The sequence below is a fragment of the Anomaloglossus baeobatrachus genome, chromosome 2, assembly GCF_048569485.1.
Source record: "Anomaloglossus baeobatrachus isolate aAnoBae1 chromosome 2, aAnoBae1.hap1, whole genome shotgun sequence".
NCBI classification, from domain to species: Eukaryota; Metazoa; Chordata; class Amphibia; order Anura; family Aromobatidae; genus Anomaloglossus; species Anomaloglossus baeobatrachus.
In genome coordinates, this window is record NC_134354.1 from 46,258,236 (window position 1) to 46,274,286 (window position 16,051).

The window sequence follows — 16,051 nt, forward strand, 5'->3', positions numbered from 1 at the left end:
GCTTTACATACATTGGCAACACTGTCCCCATTGGGGCTCACAATCTAGAGTCCCTATCTGTATGTCTTTGGAGTGTGGGAGGAAACCGGAGAACCCGGAGGAAACCCACACAAACACTGGGAGAACATACAAACTCCTTGCAGATAGTGTCCTTGGTGGGATTTGAACCCACGACCTCATCGCTACAAGACTGCAGTGCTAACCACTGAGCCACCACAAGTCTGCAGTGCTAACCACTGAGCCACCACAAGTCTGCAGTGCTAACCACTGAGCCACCACAAGTCTGCAGTGCTAACCACTGAGCCACCACAAGTCTGCAGTGCTAACCACTGAGCCACCACAAGTCTGCAGTGCTAACCACTGAGCCACCACAAGTCTGCAGTGCTAACCACTGAGCCACCACAAGACTGCAGTGCTAACCACTGAGCCACCACAAGACTGCAGTGCTAACCACTGAGCCACCACAAGACTGCAGTGCTAACCACTGAGCCACCACAAGACTGCAGTGCTAACCACTGAGCCACCGTGCCACCCGAGGTGTCATTAGAGTTGAGAAAACACCTAACAACTCATACTCGCTATACTCGTAACGAGCACTGTCTAATACTCGGGTACTTGCTCCGAATAGCGTGTGCAATGCAAGTCAATGGGAAAAAAACTCGCAAAATAATGAGTAACCCGAATGCCGTTCTATTCATGCAAGTAGCGAATAGTACGGTATGAGTTTTTCCCCATTCACTTGCATTGCGCACGCTATTCAGATTGAGTACATGATTATTAAACATTACTCGTTAGGAGTATAGCGAGGACTAATAGTTAGGTACTCGCTCAACTCTAGGTGTCAGTTATTGTACAGGAGGAGGTGGTGAGCTGTGATATCACCTATTGTGAATGGTGGATCTTGTACTGATACTGTATATAGAGGTGTTATCAATCATTGGACAGGAGGAGGAGGTGAGCTGTGACATCACCTATTCTGAAAGGTGGATCCTGTGTTATCTACTGTATATAGAGGTGTTATCGATCATTGTACAGGAGGAGGAGGTGAGCTGTGACCGCTATTATGAATGGTGGATCCTGTACTGAATACTGTATATAGAGGTATTACCTTTCAGTGTAATCTTGTCTGTGACAATGACGCTGCTGAAAGTCATCTATGCAGACCAAGATGTATAAATTTAACACAAGACCTAGGGCCAGTGTGAAAATTGCTTGAAAGATTTTTTTTTATTAATTTTTAATTTTACAGTAAAATTGGCAAATTAAATATCAAAACTAAATCCTGATTTATCCAATAATTATTGGATAACAAATTTTCCCTCTAGGGGTCTTTGTCAGGACTCCAAAACCACATGTGGAAAGAATAGAGGCGCATGAACTTTTTTTTGGTTTTGAAATGATGGAACCTTGCAGAGATATCATAAGTCAGTGGGGTCCACAGATCGCAGGGTATGCCAGGTATTGTGATCAGAGCTAAAGGACTGGTTCATAAGCAACCGGAGAGTACTGGAACCCAACAGGTCTTGTTGCCCACAAGTATATTTGACATTCTCCCAGAACATCGAGGAATCCCCCTTAAAGGGAACCTGTCACCAGATTGGTGGCTATAAGCTGCGGCCACCACCAGTGAGCTCTTATATACAGCATTCTCACATACTGTATATAAGAGCCCAGGCCGCTGTGTAGAACGTAAAAATGACTTTATAATACTCACCTAAACAGTCGGTTCGGTGCAGAGCGGGCATATGGGCGTCTCCAGTCTCCTGGTGTGGCGCTTCCTCTTTCGGCCATCTTTGGCCTCCTTCTGAAGCCTGGGTGCATGACTCATCTTGTATCATGCACACGTACTGGCATTCAGGTCCTGCGCAGGCCCTCAATGAACAGGGCAGATCAAAGTATTGTAGTGCGCCTACGCGGGACCTCAATGCCGGCGCATGTGCATGATTTAGGACGAGTCATGCACCCAGGCTTCAGAAGGAGGCCAAAGATGGCCGAAAGAGGGAGGCGCCGGCACCAGAGGACGGAGACGCCCAGCCGACCGCTCTGCACCAAACCGACCATTTAGGTGAGTATTATAAAGTGATTTTTACGTTCTACACAGCAGCCTGGGCTCTTATATACAGGATATTAGAATGATGTATATAAGAGCCCGGTGGTGGTGGCCGCAGCTTATAGTCACCAAATCTGGTGACAGGTTCCCTTTAAGGAAAAGTGGTCCTATCTCTCCTGGGCACTACTGAAGCCAACAGAGGGGTTCAGAAAGGTTCCCACTGTGTGACATTAAATGTCCAAAAGGCACACTTAGAGGCTATGGCAGAAAGGGTATTTTGGGAGAGGGGGGGGGTTAGTTGGGGTTATGAGGACAATGCTTATTAGGTCACATATGCTCTTGCCTTGCTACTTGATTAACCAATTGATTCTTCTGTGTATTCTTTGTGATGTATAGCTCTTGCGATGCTGATGGCTCAGTCCGGGGTTTCTGACACCTGTGGATGCACTAGAATGCATAATCCGTCCGTACCGCGCTCAGAGCTGCATCATCCGATCCCACAGTCACCTAGCAACTGAAGGATTGTTCTGCGTTTTATGCACCAAAATAACTACGGAACAAAATGTGCAGTTTTGAGTGTTTGCTACTTTGGCTATTCGAGGATTTCACCAGGCAGAATTAACTTGTTATGTGCTTGAGAGCAACTAAGAGCCGTGTGACACTTATACCACGGGTCTGATCGTGAGGATAGACGAGGTCCTTCACATGAGTGGGTACGGGAAACTGCAACTCCGGCTGCACAGCGGGTGGGAGGGAGATGACCAATTAACGAGTACTGAAAAGAGGGCCTTCCTCAAGCACTTAGGTCAAAGAGGAGCGCGGTGCTGCCTGGAAATCAGTGCGTATCTGAGCCACCAAGACGCCGAAATCCAGTGCTCTGCTCATTGATCCATATGGGAACATAAGGATTACTCCAGGGTTTTTTTTTTTTTTGAAGGGGGGGGGAGCAAACATAAAATCAGGATGTAAATACTAAACTGTAGCTGTGCAGCATAAGCGGCCAGGTCTGTGCATGAAGAACAGGGACGGACATATTGTTGCAACCTGTGTAGCCGCCAGGGGCCCAAGAGCTAAGGTGGTCCTTGAAGAGGTAACAAACCCCCCCCCCCCCCTCCCAAAAAAAAAAAAAAAAACCCTAAACCCCTAATAGCTTTAACTCACCGTCTCATGGCAGCTTCCATTGTCTTGGTTTGCAGCATTGACATCAAATCTGCACACTGCATGCAAACCGTAAATGTACAGATTGGCTGCAGCACTTTGACAAGAAATCAGAACTGCAGTAACCAGGAGCAGTAAAAGACTAAGCTTTGAACCCAGGAAGGGTGAGCAAAGCACTAAGAAAAGTAGCATGGTGGTGATTATACACCAGAACAGAATTGTGTGGATAGGTATCAAGCACTAGGATGAGGTGCAAGACTTGTTAGAAAGCTCAGCAGTTCCCTCTGCCTTTTTTTCCCTCATCCCCTCCACACTCTATGGAGTAACATTACACCACAATGCTCTTTCCCCTTGTCTGTACAACACAGATTTTTTTTGTTCTTGTTTTTATCCCTAAAGTAGATTATCACTTGAGGAAATTGAAAGAAAAGGGAAGAGGTGAGGGGGTTAATGGGAAGAAGTGGCTCATAAGTGGAGAAAGACGCATAATTCTCTGCTAAGATTATGCCTCATATCACTAATCAGTATGTGGGCTGTCATTAAACCCTTATTACCTAGATTGCCACCGCACCAGGACAAAATCGGGAAGAGCTGGGTAAAGTACCGGGATTGATGCATCTAATGGATGCGAAAAACCTGGGCGGATGCAGTCTATTTTTAAGGCTGGGGGGGAGGCTCAATAAGCATAGGTCTCCCCAGCCTGAGAATACCAGCTCCCAGCAAAGAAAAGATCACGAGTACATTTTTTACGACATTTCGGTGCAGTTTTCTGCCAGGAGGTGCAAATTTGGTGCTGAAATGTCTACACCACATTTAAGCATCAAATTTTGAACTCCTGGCAGAAAAACCACATCAAAACAGTTTTTTGGTGGGCTTTTTGTGCATTTTTTTGGGCCACAAGATGCAAATTTGATGCTGAAATTTTTACACCATTTTCCTGTACGCAATCTGCAACTCCTGGCAAAATAAAACAAAAAAAAAAAAACATCAAGACCACATGCAGTATAATGCAATTCTTTTGCCGAGAGGCGTAGATTGGGTCCAGGAATATGCTGTAGAAATTTCAGGACTTGGGGTGCTTTCACACATCCGGCATTTCGCCGCTTTGCCGGATCCGTCACAGTGCAATAAAGTACAATAGCATTGCAGCAAGCTCCGGTCACATGCTGTCATGTGACCGGAGCTTGCAGCGATGCCATTGTACTGTATGGCACTGTACTGAGTGTGATGGATCCGGCGAAATGTCGAACGTGTTAAAGCACGCTAAATCTGCATTTTTTGACTATAGATTATATATCTATAGCTATATCTATATCTAATCTAGATATCAATATCACGGTTTTCCACCAGGAGATGCATGTCTGAATGCAGTGATTTCACCTGAGGTGAGGTCACTTAGTTTACTTGGAACCTGAGGTCAGATTACCTGCAACGACAGGTGGAGTACTGTAGGAACCTCCAGCTGTTACCGCAAATAATCTGAGTGACGTCACTGCTCATCGCTGCGGCTCATTGTCTGCCCGATACTCACGGCGGGCGGTCATGTTCTAGCACCCCGCGCGCTGTGCATTCAATATGTAGCAAAGCTGGAATCGTCGTGGGACCTCGTGGATTACATCGGACCTGGGAAATTTTGGGGGTTAACAAAGGGGTGAAAGAGGGTGGGGTTTTTTGTATTCTATTTCAAATAAAGGTTTTTTTTTCAGTTTTGTTTTCACTTACAGATTAGTAATGGGATGTCTCATAGAAGCCTCCCATTACTAATCTAGGGCTTAGTGGCAGCTGTGGGCTGTCAATAGCCCCTTATTACCCTGGCTTCCAAAGCACAAGGGCAATCAGGATGAGCCGGGTAAAGTTCTGGGATTATCGCATCTAATGGTGGCGACAATCATGGGTGGCAGCAGGCTGCTATTTTTAGGCTGGAGCACAATAACTATGGGTCTCCACAACCTAAGAATACCAGCTATTAGGCTTTATCATGGCTGGGTATCAAAATTGGGGGAAGGGGGACCCCATGCGGTTTGTTTTTGTTTATTTTTTAAATTAAATAAAAATAGAAAAAAAAAGCTGCAGAGCCAAGATCGCGCAAACGGCTGGGGGCTGCAGCCTTTAGGTGTATGATTTATCTGTGCTGGGTATCATAATGTGGGGTGACCATATGCCAATCTCCCATAGGCTGGGGGCGCATCTGACTGCAACGAATAAGACACCAGGATGGCCGGTGGGCGGGGAAAGCAGTGAATATGGAAGAGCGAGAATGAGCGGCCCGCGAGGCGTTACAGCCACGCCAGAGACTAGTAATGTAAAACGCGTTTGCTACAATCCCCAATCTAGTCGAGCACCATTTGTAAACGCGGCTTCTGACCTCCCCTTGCCCCCCCTCCACCATAGAGTGATATGGTGACCGATGTCCAGTCAGATATCCAGGATCAATTCTGGGCTGTAACCCTTTTTTTATTTTAATGGACAATACGAGAAAAGTAATGATAATCTGTTATTTCTATTGCACACAGAAATTAAAAAATGAAAATGAAATGTTTTTATTCTCTCTTCCGTACCCACTAGTCCAAGAGAAAAAAAAAAAAATCCCTTAAATAGCCCACGATTCCCGGGAGCTACATTCATTTGAATATGAACTGCCGAGGAGTGAACATCAAAATGGAAAAAAAAACGAGCTGTCATCAAATACCTCTGCTTGAAAAAAAAAAATGACTACCAAAGACATACACAGCGACTTGGTGGAAACATTGGGGGACTCTTCTCCTCCATATTCCACAGTTGCACGCTGGGCCAAGGAATTTAAGCTGGGAAGAACATCGACGGAAGATGAACATCGTGAAGGACGCTCATCCACGTCCCTCAATGAAGAAAACGTGAAAAAAGTTGAAGTAGTTGTATTGGCAGATGGAAGAGTTACTATCAGGCATGTAGCTGAGGTCACAGGGATCTCATATGGCAGTATTCAAAGAATCCTTGCAAAAGAATTGCATATGAGAAAGGTCTCCGCGCGTTGGGTGCCAAAAATGTTAACCGACGAGCAAAAGAAGAAACGAGTTGACATTTCAATAGCAAATCTCGAAAAGTTCCAAGCAGACAAGGAGAATTTTTTGTCACGTTTTGTGACCATGGACGAGACCTGGATCCACCACTTTGATCCCGAAACTAAACAACAATCAATGACATGGAAACGAGCCGACAAACCGACGCCGAAGAAATTCAAAGTGTCAAGCTCAGCAGGGAAGGTTATGGCGTCCGTTTTTTTGGACGCTGAAGGAATTATTATGGTGGACTATTTGGAGAAGGGAGCCACTAGTACAGGCTCCTACTACGCAGAACAAATAAGAAGATTGCGGGAGGCTATCAAGGAGAAAAGACGCGGCAAACTGCGGGCTGGAGTGCTGTTTCACAAAGATAACGCACCGGCTCAAAAAGCTGCAGTTGCCATGGCAACAATTCAAGAAGCGGGCTTTGAACTGGTGGAACACCCCCCCTATTCGCCAGATCTAGCCCCCAGTGACTTTTCTCTTTCCTCGCCTCAAGGAACACCTCCAGGGCAAGAAATTTGCCGACAATAGCAACGTGATAACCGCTGTTGGGGATTTTTTTTGAGGGACAAGATCAAGACTTTTCGAAGGGAACTCTAAAGGCTACTTTACACACTGCGATATCGGTCCCGATATCGCTAGTGTGGGTACCCGCCCCCATCTGTTGCGCGACACGGGCATATCGCTGCCCGTGCCGCACAACATCGCCCACAGCCATCACACATACTTACCTGTCCGGCGACGTCGCTGTGACCGGCGAACCGCCTCCTTTCTAAGGGGGCGGTCCGTGCGGCGTCACAGCGACGTCACTGAAATGTCACTGAACCGCCGCCCAATCGCTGCGGAGGGGCGGAGATGAGCAGGACGTAACATCCCGCCCACCTCCTTCCTTCCGCATAGCGGCCGGGAGGCAGGTAGGGAGAGCTTCCTCGCTCCTGCGGCGTCACACGCAGCGATGTGTGCTGCCGCAGGAACGACGAACAACCTCGTTACTGCTGAAGTAACGATAATTGAGAATGGACCCCCGTGTCGCCGATTAGCGATTTTGCACTGTTTTGCAACGATGCAAAATCGCTTATCAGTGTCACACGCAACGGCATCGCTAATGCGGTTGGATGTGCGTCACAAAATCCGTGACCCCAACGACTCCGCATTAGCGATGTCGCAGCGTGTAAAGCCCGCTTAAGTTTAGAAAAGAGACTAAATGTATAGACTTGTTAGGAGACTATGTAGAAATTTTTTTTTTTTAATATTTTCATTGTGTTTATTATTGATTATCATTACTTTTGGATCGCCCCTCGTATACAATGACCTGGAAAATAGGAAGAGTCACCATTGTTAAAAATATAAGAAAAAAATCATTTAACGAGAAATAAATTTACTACATTAACTTAACACTTGTTTTTAGATAAATACAGAATTTCAAAAAGGAATTTTATCTTGAAAATCCTGATATGTGAACTGTGGGTATAATGGGTCCACTACAGTGTTGCCTATTTTGTGCGTTATGGAGGGTTATTTCTATAGACCTAACGCACGCTACAGGGAAAAACAGTACAGTATTTACATAATCCATACATCCTGCTAGGATTTCACAGAAGCTTCATATGTCGGAGTTACATAACCGCTCACCCCGCGCTCCCGATTTATGGTAGCACAATACTATAGCGGGGGGTCTACATTACAAAAACACCTCGGCCCCTGAGTTCTGCGGCAATTGTATGATATTATATAACCGATTGTAATGTGCTGTGAACATTGAAAATACTATAGAAAAAAAAGCCACCAAAAATAACAAGCTGGTTTATTATACAAAAAAGAGGTAAAAAAAAAAAAATTGCATAAACATTACAAAACTACTAAAACACTAGAAGACAATGATACAGCCGGGAGAAAGCGGCACTGAGTGGGCCGATCTACTGCGCGGAGAACGTGTATAGAATTCACAAATCGCTGATGTGTCATGGAGACGCAAGTATTCTTTAACCAATTCTAGGCATTGTGTTTTTCAGGGGAACTTAGCAATTGTGCGTGAAACTAAGAGTTATCAAAAAAGAAAAAAAAAAAAAAACAGAAACAAAAAAAACAAAAACACGGCACTCCCGCTGATCAGCTAATCCCGGTGCCGCCAGCCAGAACTACTCAGCTGCACAGCACCGTCAACTGTCGAGGCCCACAGCTTGAGCACTGCATATCCACCCACTTTTTAAAATCACAAGGGCGGAAATACAATACCTGCCCGCGGCGACTATTCTGTCAAAAGGAGCTGTGCCGCTCCGTAACTAATCCAAACGTTGGCGGCACCAGGAGTAGCTGATTGACAGGGGTGCTGAGTGTCGCACCCCCATAGATCAGATCAGACACGGATGACTCATCCAAAAGGATAGGGGAGCAATGTTAAAAGACATTGACAACCCTTTACAAAAAGCAGAAAAAAAAAAATTAAACTATTCCCTCTCATGCATGGATATCTAGAGCGTCGTTTCTACTCTTTGTTTTGCTTGATAAAGTTCATAATCTTTACAATAGACGGGAGCAGTGTGTATAGAAACACAGGAGTTTGCAAAGGTGATTGCAGCTGAAAGAACAAGATGATGGCAAACTCCAAGACCAAGTTTCTGAACGCAACACTAAATTAATACTCAGATGCCATGTGTCTACGTTGACTGTATAAGCCCTGGATGATATCAGTGAGGATACCGAGCAACTTATAAAACCCGATGTGCAGCGCAGCAAAGGGAAGCTGCTATAGGTGAAGGGAGGGGAACCTGACCCTGAAGTGGAGACTCACGCAAAACACAGACTTCACCAAGAACATGAATACTTTACAATCATCTCCTAATATTCACAGTAGAACGTATTACGTTACATCAAGAATGATTCCTATTAATTACTTGCGATCTTTGGAGTACATCTGTAATTAGTTTGTCAGTTTCACTATGAAATGTCATTGCTTTGTTTGAGGACTCAGTTTGGTGTCACTTGGTCTTGGAGTTTGCCATCATCTTGTTCTTTCAGCTGCAATCACCTTTGCAAACTCCTGTGATTTCTATACCCACTGCTCCCGTCTATTGTAAAGATATCGAAGAAGCACGGACGCTTTACCTTTCTATGTATGCCTTGTGTATTCCTCATGTACACGGTTTTTGTATGCCTTGTTGATTACACCTGTCTTCAATAGGACAGCGCATCAGACTACATACACGTCCCAGGCTACCTTTGAGTTTGCAAATGGGTGAAGTATCATCCCTCTTGCAATTGCAAACTTTTTCTTTGTCTCTTAATGGTTAAATCACCAAGTATGTGTTCGGTTAATCTCTAATGGTGGCACCCTCTTAGTTTGCATTTTTTCATACTTTAAGGCAAAGAATCACATCCCCTCATTAGCCCATCTGTCATACTGAGGTTTATACACGTAAATTATTTAGATTTGCTTTATACTTACGGGTCCATGGATTTCAGGCACAGCGCAGCATATAAGATCTGTAACAGAAAAGAGACTAAATTAATATATCAGAGGCCTTACAATCTAGAACACAGAAATGGGAAAAAAAAATAAAATTAAAAATAGAAAATAAACTAAAAATAATCAAACTAAAAATAAGTCATAATAGTCATAATAATTAATAATAATAGTCAGTGATATTAGTAATACTAATAAATAGTAATAAATAATATAAGAATGATAATATAAACATAATATAAATAGTAATAATAATGAATTATAATAATGACTAGTAATGACATGAATAATAATAATTATTGTTAGTAATTTATATTATTTATAGTAGTATTATTTATATGTAATACTACTATTACTATTTTATTAAGAAATAGTAATAAATAATGATAATATAAATAATAAATATAAATACTAAAAGAAAATAATAATAATGACAATGAATAATAATGTCGTTAGTCATTTTTTATTAGTCATTATTATTGTTATTATTAATAATATTATTGTTTATATTATCATTATTTAGATTTTTATTATTTATATTTATATTCTTATATTATTTCCAAATAATAATAATAAATCCTTAGGTGGCCCCAATTTTTTTTTTTTTTTTTTTATACCTCTGTAAAGCATTTTTTTTTTTTTGCAGAGCTGTTCAATAGGTTTGCACCAATAAATACAACAATGTTTGAGAACATAAATTGTTTCCAGTAATCGTGACACTCTTTTAGGAGGATATTACAGGCCAGAGTTGATCACAAGAAGACTAAAGCCAAGCTGCAAAGTTATAGACCACTCATGTGTTCAGCCGCCTGAACAGAGGGGGGAATTTTTCAGAAAATTCTTTTAATATGAAGTGGAGGCAACAGATTTCCCCCCTTTACAATACAGTGAAACTTGCAGGAAGAAATTGAGTGGATTTAAAAAATAATTTCTCGGTTAGGAATGTACAGAGCACAAAGATTTATTATAATCTCATCTATTTTGCCGTCCATTGAATAAAAAAAAAAAAAAAAAAAATACGCAGACAAAATTTGCAACCAATAAGTCCAGTGTGAAGCTTGTGCAGTAATTGCCCCAACGCAAGAAATCGATCAAGCGGGAATGAGACGGACAGGGGCCCTCAAAGCCGAACGTTATAATGAAATGTGCCGGTTTTTGTACATTTCATCCTCTCATGCCGCCTATATTAGAAAATGACCAGATGACGCCCGTGTACACAAAAGGATGTAATGGCGATTGAAAGTCATAAGACTAACCTCAATGACAAACAAATGAATCCTAGAACATTAAAATATTGCACGTCACTGTCGGCAGTGATTGGGGAGGAGCCAACATTAGGATGATTATTAAAAGTCTTCAAGTCCTTACAATTTCTCTTTCCTGCTGTCTGTTCCTTCCTTGAAGGGTTATTCCCACAATCTCAGTGGCTCAAGATTTGATAAAAAAAAAAAAAAAAAAATTGTCAAATGCAATCAATTTCTAAAAGAGCTCAGTGCTGATGCAGATATCAGCCCTTGAAAATCCACGTCAGTGGCATTTGCCAATGGACAACGTCCTGTAGTCCTTTTATCACAGGTTGCACGTGCTCAGTAGATACCCGCTATTTTTCTTGTTTCACTTGCTCATTAGCTTTTTTTTCTTGTTGCACATGCTCAGTAGATACCAGCCATTTTCTTTTGTTGTTGCACATGCTCAGTAGAGTTTTTCTTGTTGCACGTGCTCAGTAGATACCCGCTATTTTTCTTGTTTCACGTGCTCATTAGCTTTTTTTTCTTGTTGCACATGCTCAGTAGATACCAGCCATTTTCTTTTGTTGTTGCACATGCTCAGTAGACAGTTTTTCTTGTTGCACGTGCTCAGTAGACACCAGCTATTTTTCTTGCTTCACATGCTCATTAGACAGCAGCTTTTTTTTCTTTTTCTTATTGCACGTGCTCAGACACCAGCTTTTTTTCTTGTTCCACATGCTCAGTAGACAGCAGCTTTTTTTTTTTCTTCTTGCACATGCTCAGTAGACACCAGCTTTTTTCTTGTTTCACATGCTCATTAAACACCAGCTTTTTTATTCTTGTTGCACATGCTCAGTAGACACCAGCCATTTTTTGTTGTTGTTGTTGTTGCACATGCTCAGCAGATGCCCGCTATTTTTTTTTACCATAGTGGGTATCCTCTTACTGTGCAAAATTACGGACCATGAGGGATAGCACCGTCCTCGCTGTACAGCGGGTAGATGGATAGCAGCAGGCACAATGGAGTATCACCTGTGAGACTGCTCCACTAGACTGAGCCAGAACAGAAACACCAGGCACTAAATCACCAATTGTTTCTAAAAGCATGAATTATGACCATGATTGTCATTCCTGGATAGCCCCTATCCTTTTTATCCAGTTAACTATGGGTGAGGACTTTTTGGGTTACTTTAGATAAGTTATATGATTATAGGGTCTGGAAAGCAAAAAGGTAGAAAATGTGAAAAAAATAAATAGATTCTGGAATAACTCCGGAAAAACTGGATTAAAAAAAATGTTAAAAAATGGTACAAATTTAAATTGTGCAGTTTCTGGATAAACTAAATACCATTGTACCAAGTATTCCATTACAGGTTTATATTCAAGCCAATGAAGATTACACACCATGCCACGTGGCAAGATATCACCTGTACATATGATAGGCGGTCATTGTTGGGGTCCAACCTCCAGTGAAAGGGGCACAAACGAGCAAAATGTAAAATCAAGCCTAGACTTCGCACGAGCGACTCTTCTCCAATCGCTGACTAAGGGTCAAGTAAATGTGAATCTCTTGGCTACAAAAACAATGATTGAAGTGTTGGCACACAAGCTGAGCCCTCTCTCTATTGAAATGGCTAACTTAAAGACGACCAGCCACCAGGATTTTCTTTACAAAATAAAGCCAGCGCTATACTGGCACTATCAGGCTGATTCTATACATGCCTTTAGTTGTGAGGTCGGATGTATACTTTCTGAAATACAGGCAAGTAAAGTTTATAAAATACACTGTTATTTGATTAATGGCAACTACAGAATATCTAATATCTAATAGGTGGGTCGAGCTTTGATAGTTATTCCCAGCCTTCTACCTGCCTGTCCTTCCTACCCCATGTAATAACAGGACAGGGAGAGGAAGGACAGTCAGGAAGAAGGGCGGGAACAACAAGCAAAACTCGACCCACCTATTAGATATTCTGCAGCACCTATCAATCAAGTAACCGTGCATTTCACAAATTTTACTTTCCTGTATTAAATAAACTATACATCCGATCTCACAACTAAAAGGTATGTATACAATCAGCATGACTGTGCTAGTATAGCACTGGCTTTAGATTATATAGGAAAATCCTGGTGGTTGATCCTCTTTAAGAGCCTTGATCATTGGATCGGTGAAGGTGCCATCAGTGGGACCCAGAGTGATCATTTCTGCTGTGAATATGTATTTGCCAGGTTCTGATGAGCCATTTCAGACATCAATGGTCCTAAAAAAGTAAATAAAATCAATTTTGATCTAGAAATCAGCGTTTCCCACAATACAATACAATACTTTTGGCCAATAATAGGTCATGTTTTCAGGATTTTCTTAGCATTGAACAGGTGATTGAATTCTAAGCTGTGCAATACTATGGAAATCCTGAAAACATGACCTGTTGGGGGCCATGAGGACTTAGTTTGGAAACCACTGCTCTAGAGAGTCAGTTTGGCGCATCAAATGATCTCCAACCGTACTAGATGGACAGAAGTCGGAAACCATGTAGTCGTATGATCATCCAAGTTTAGTCTTCAGTTTTCTAGTATGCAGCAGAGATGGATGAAGACTGGAACGCGGCGTTGTGTCAATGTGATACCCTGGACTAGCCAGGTAGTCACAGACTGGCCCTTGCACAAACACCAGTCCCCTAAGACGGTAACAGCACCCAACCTAAAAACCCTGAGTCACCCCTCTCAGACTTTGACGTTCAAACCTGGGGCGGAGCCAGGAAGTTGGCCACGCCCACCGAGGAGTTCGGATAGCCTGAGGCGGGAAAAGCAAGAAGATGAAGTTAGGGATGAGAGGAGAGTAGACGAGAAGGAGAAAACGTCTGTCGGGGATCTGGGTCGTAGCCCAGATACCCTGTGACCAGGAGGCAGACGGTGGTTGCCGCCTGCAGGAGCCGGGAAGACGGCTGGTGGAAGCGTAAGGGACCAGGACAGGGTAGTGACCTGCCGGTACCAAACCGGGGAACCAACTGGAAACCGGAGCACCAGGAGGGGTACTCAGACCCAGAATGAGGCCCAGAAACCACTTGACGGAGTGAAATTCACTGATTGAGGTCGGGACCTTGGTCCTTTCCCACCCAAGTCCCGACTGAAGACAACAGCCCAACGAGGGAGATAGGAAGCGACCACTCAGGCAGAGAGATCCCACGGGCCAGCGTCTGCGGGCAAACGGGCTCTCCAGACACACACAAAGCCGGGGAGCGGACTCCCGTCGCTGAGGCGCAGGCAGTCAAAATCTACAAACGAGGTGCAGGAGAAAGGCCGTGACCACGAAACCGTGTGGGGGACCAGACGCAGCCGGCTGCGGGCACCGACCACCATCTTTTTGGTTCACCAGAGACTCCGGAGTATCTGTCATAGTGAGAACAACAGTGCTCTCGGGCCACGCACTGCCCCGCATCATGCCAACATGCCCACACCCCCACATCCTAACCCCAACAACCAGGCCCCGGGACCATCAACTACCTACCCACAGAGGGGTCAACACCTGGCTGCACAACACAGTCCCCAGGAGCCTAGTCAACGGCAGCGGTGGTGTCCACACTCACTACGACGCGTGGGTGGAGTCACGAACTTAAACCCAAAACCGCGGCTCCGGCCGTGAACCTCCCCACCGAAACCCCCTCACGTAGCGCCAGCCTCCCTTCAGAGCAACATGACCCCCGAATCCGGAGGCGCTCGAGCCACCCACCGACAAGCCCGGATCAGAGCAGCTCGGGGCGGTACACATCCATGCATTAGAATTTCTATATGACCTCAGCAAAGTCTTTTTCATGACTTTTACCACCTTCTTATGTTACAGAACCAGAATATGGTCAAGTGCATTACGATCGGTTACATCTATATACCCAAATTCCCTCTTGGCTAAAATTAGCTCTTTTTAAAATATTCTCCAACTGGAGATGTCAAAAGGACAAAAAAAAAAAAAAAAAATTTCAGAAAACAAAAAAAAACAAAAAACAACGAGGTTTTGGACACCGCGCCGCACTCTTACTGAATCATAAATCTCACGGGTGACAACACTCACAGGATGTTTTTTTCCTGACCAAGACAAAATGGAAAAATGCTTTCACAGCTGTTGTGATCCAGGTTACAAGATTACGACATTAAAAATGAATGGTGCCGGGGAAACAGGAAAGACTTAACAAGTCCGAGCAGGCGGCATGGCCGACATGAAAAGAGTATCCCGGGGGAATCCCAGCGACGGGGACCTGCGAGAACGTGAGGCCATCACTCCGCTGAGGTGGAAGACGACGGGGTCTCTGCAGGACAGGAGGACATGGCCGCCTGCTACAACACAACACATCCTCCGACATCTGCATTTAGCTCTGCTGAATTGTGCGTGGCGCTGATTTATTAACATACACAGAAGAGACCAGAAACATAAATAATAGTCTTGTCCTCGGTGGACTCATTACGGATTTTGGTCCGAGTGTGGACTGCGAGGTCTAGACCGGCCACTGGTTTCCCAACCCATTTTTCCCACAGCAGGTCTTACTACCTGTATAGAAAAATGTTTAGTCTGCGCCTCCTTCTGCGTCTCGTACCAAGACATCCCCAAGCACCCAGCTTGGTCTCTATACTTAAGACTACCATTAGGACAAGCTAGTAGAGGTCAGTAAGCCAAGAAGACTAGTGACGCATCAACTACTGGAGTCGCAAACTGGGTAGCTGTGTAATCTGACAACCTAGACTGACTGACAAGGTCCTCAAGGTCCCTCCTCCTTATAATCTCACACTGCTCAGTGCAACTCACATCTGGTGAGGGCTTCAGTTGGTTGCTGGACTGAACCTAGATTGATCGAAAAGGTCCTCAGCGTCCCTCCTGTCTGCCGCTGAAAATGTCACTGCTCAGTGTAATCTGCAGCTGTTAATGAGGTTGGATGGTGAGGGCTTCAGTTGATTTGCTAGACTGACAACCTAGATTGATTGACAAGGTCCTCAATGTCCCTCCTCCCTGCTGCTGAAAATCTCACACTGCTCAGTGCAACCCACAGCTGTTAACCAGGCTAGATGAGGGCTTTAGTTTGAAACTGGACTTTGAAATGTTAAATATTCAAATGTTTCT

General features: G+C 43.9%; 1 protein-coding gene across 1 annotated transcript in view; it reads right to left on the reverse strand.

The window, feature by feature from the left end:
* The window catches only part of TIAM1 (TIAM Rac1 associated GEF 1), a 349,052-nt gene that overhangs the window by 224,022 nt on the left and 108,979 nt on the right, over positions 1-16,051 (reverse strand). The window contains 1 exon segment of the mRNA XM_075333370.1: positions 9,698-9,735. The gene's annotated coding sequence lies outside the window, so the exon portion shown is untranslated.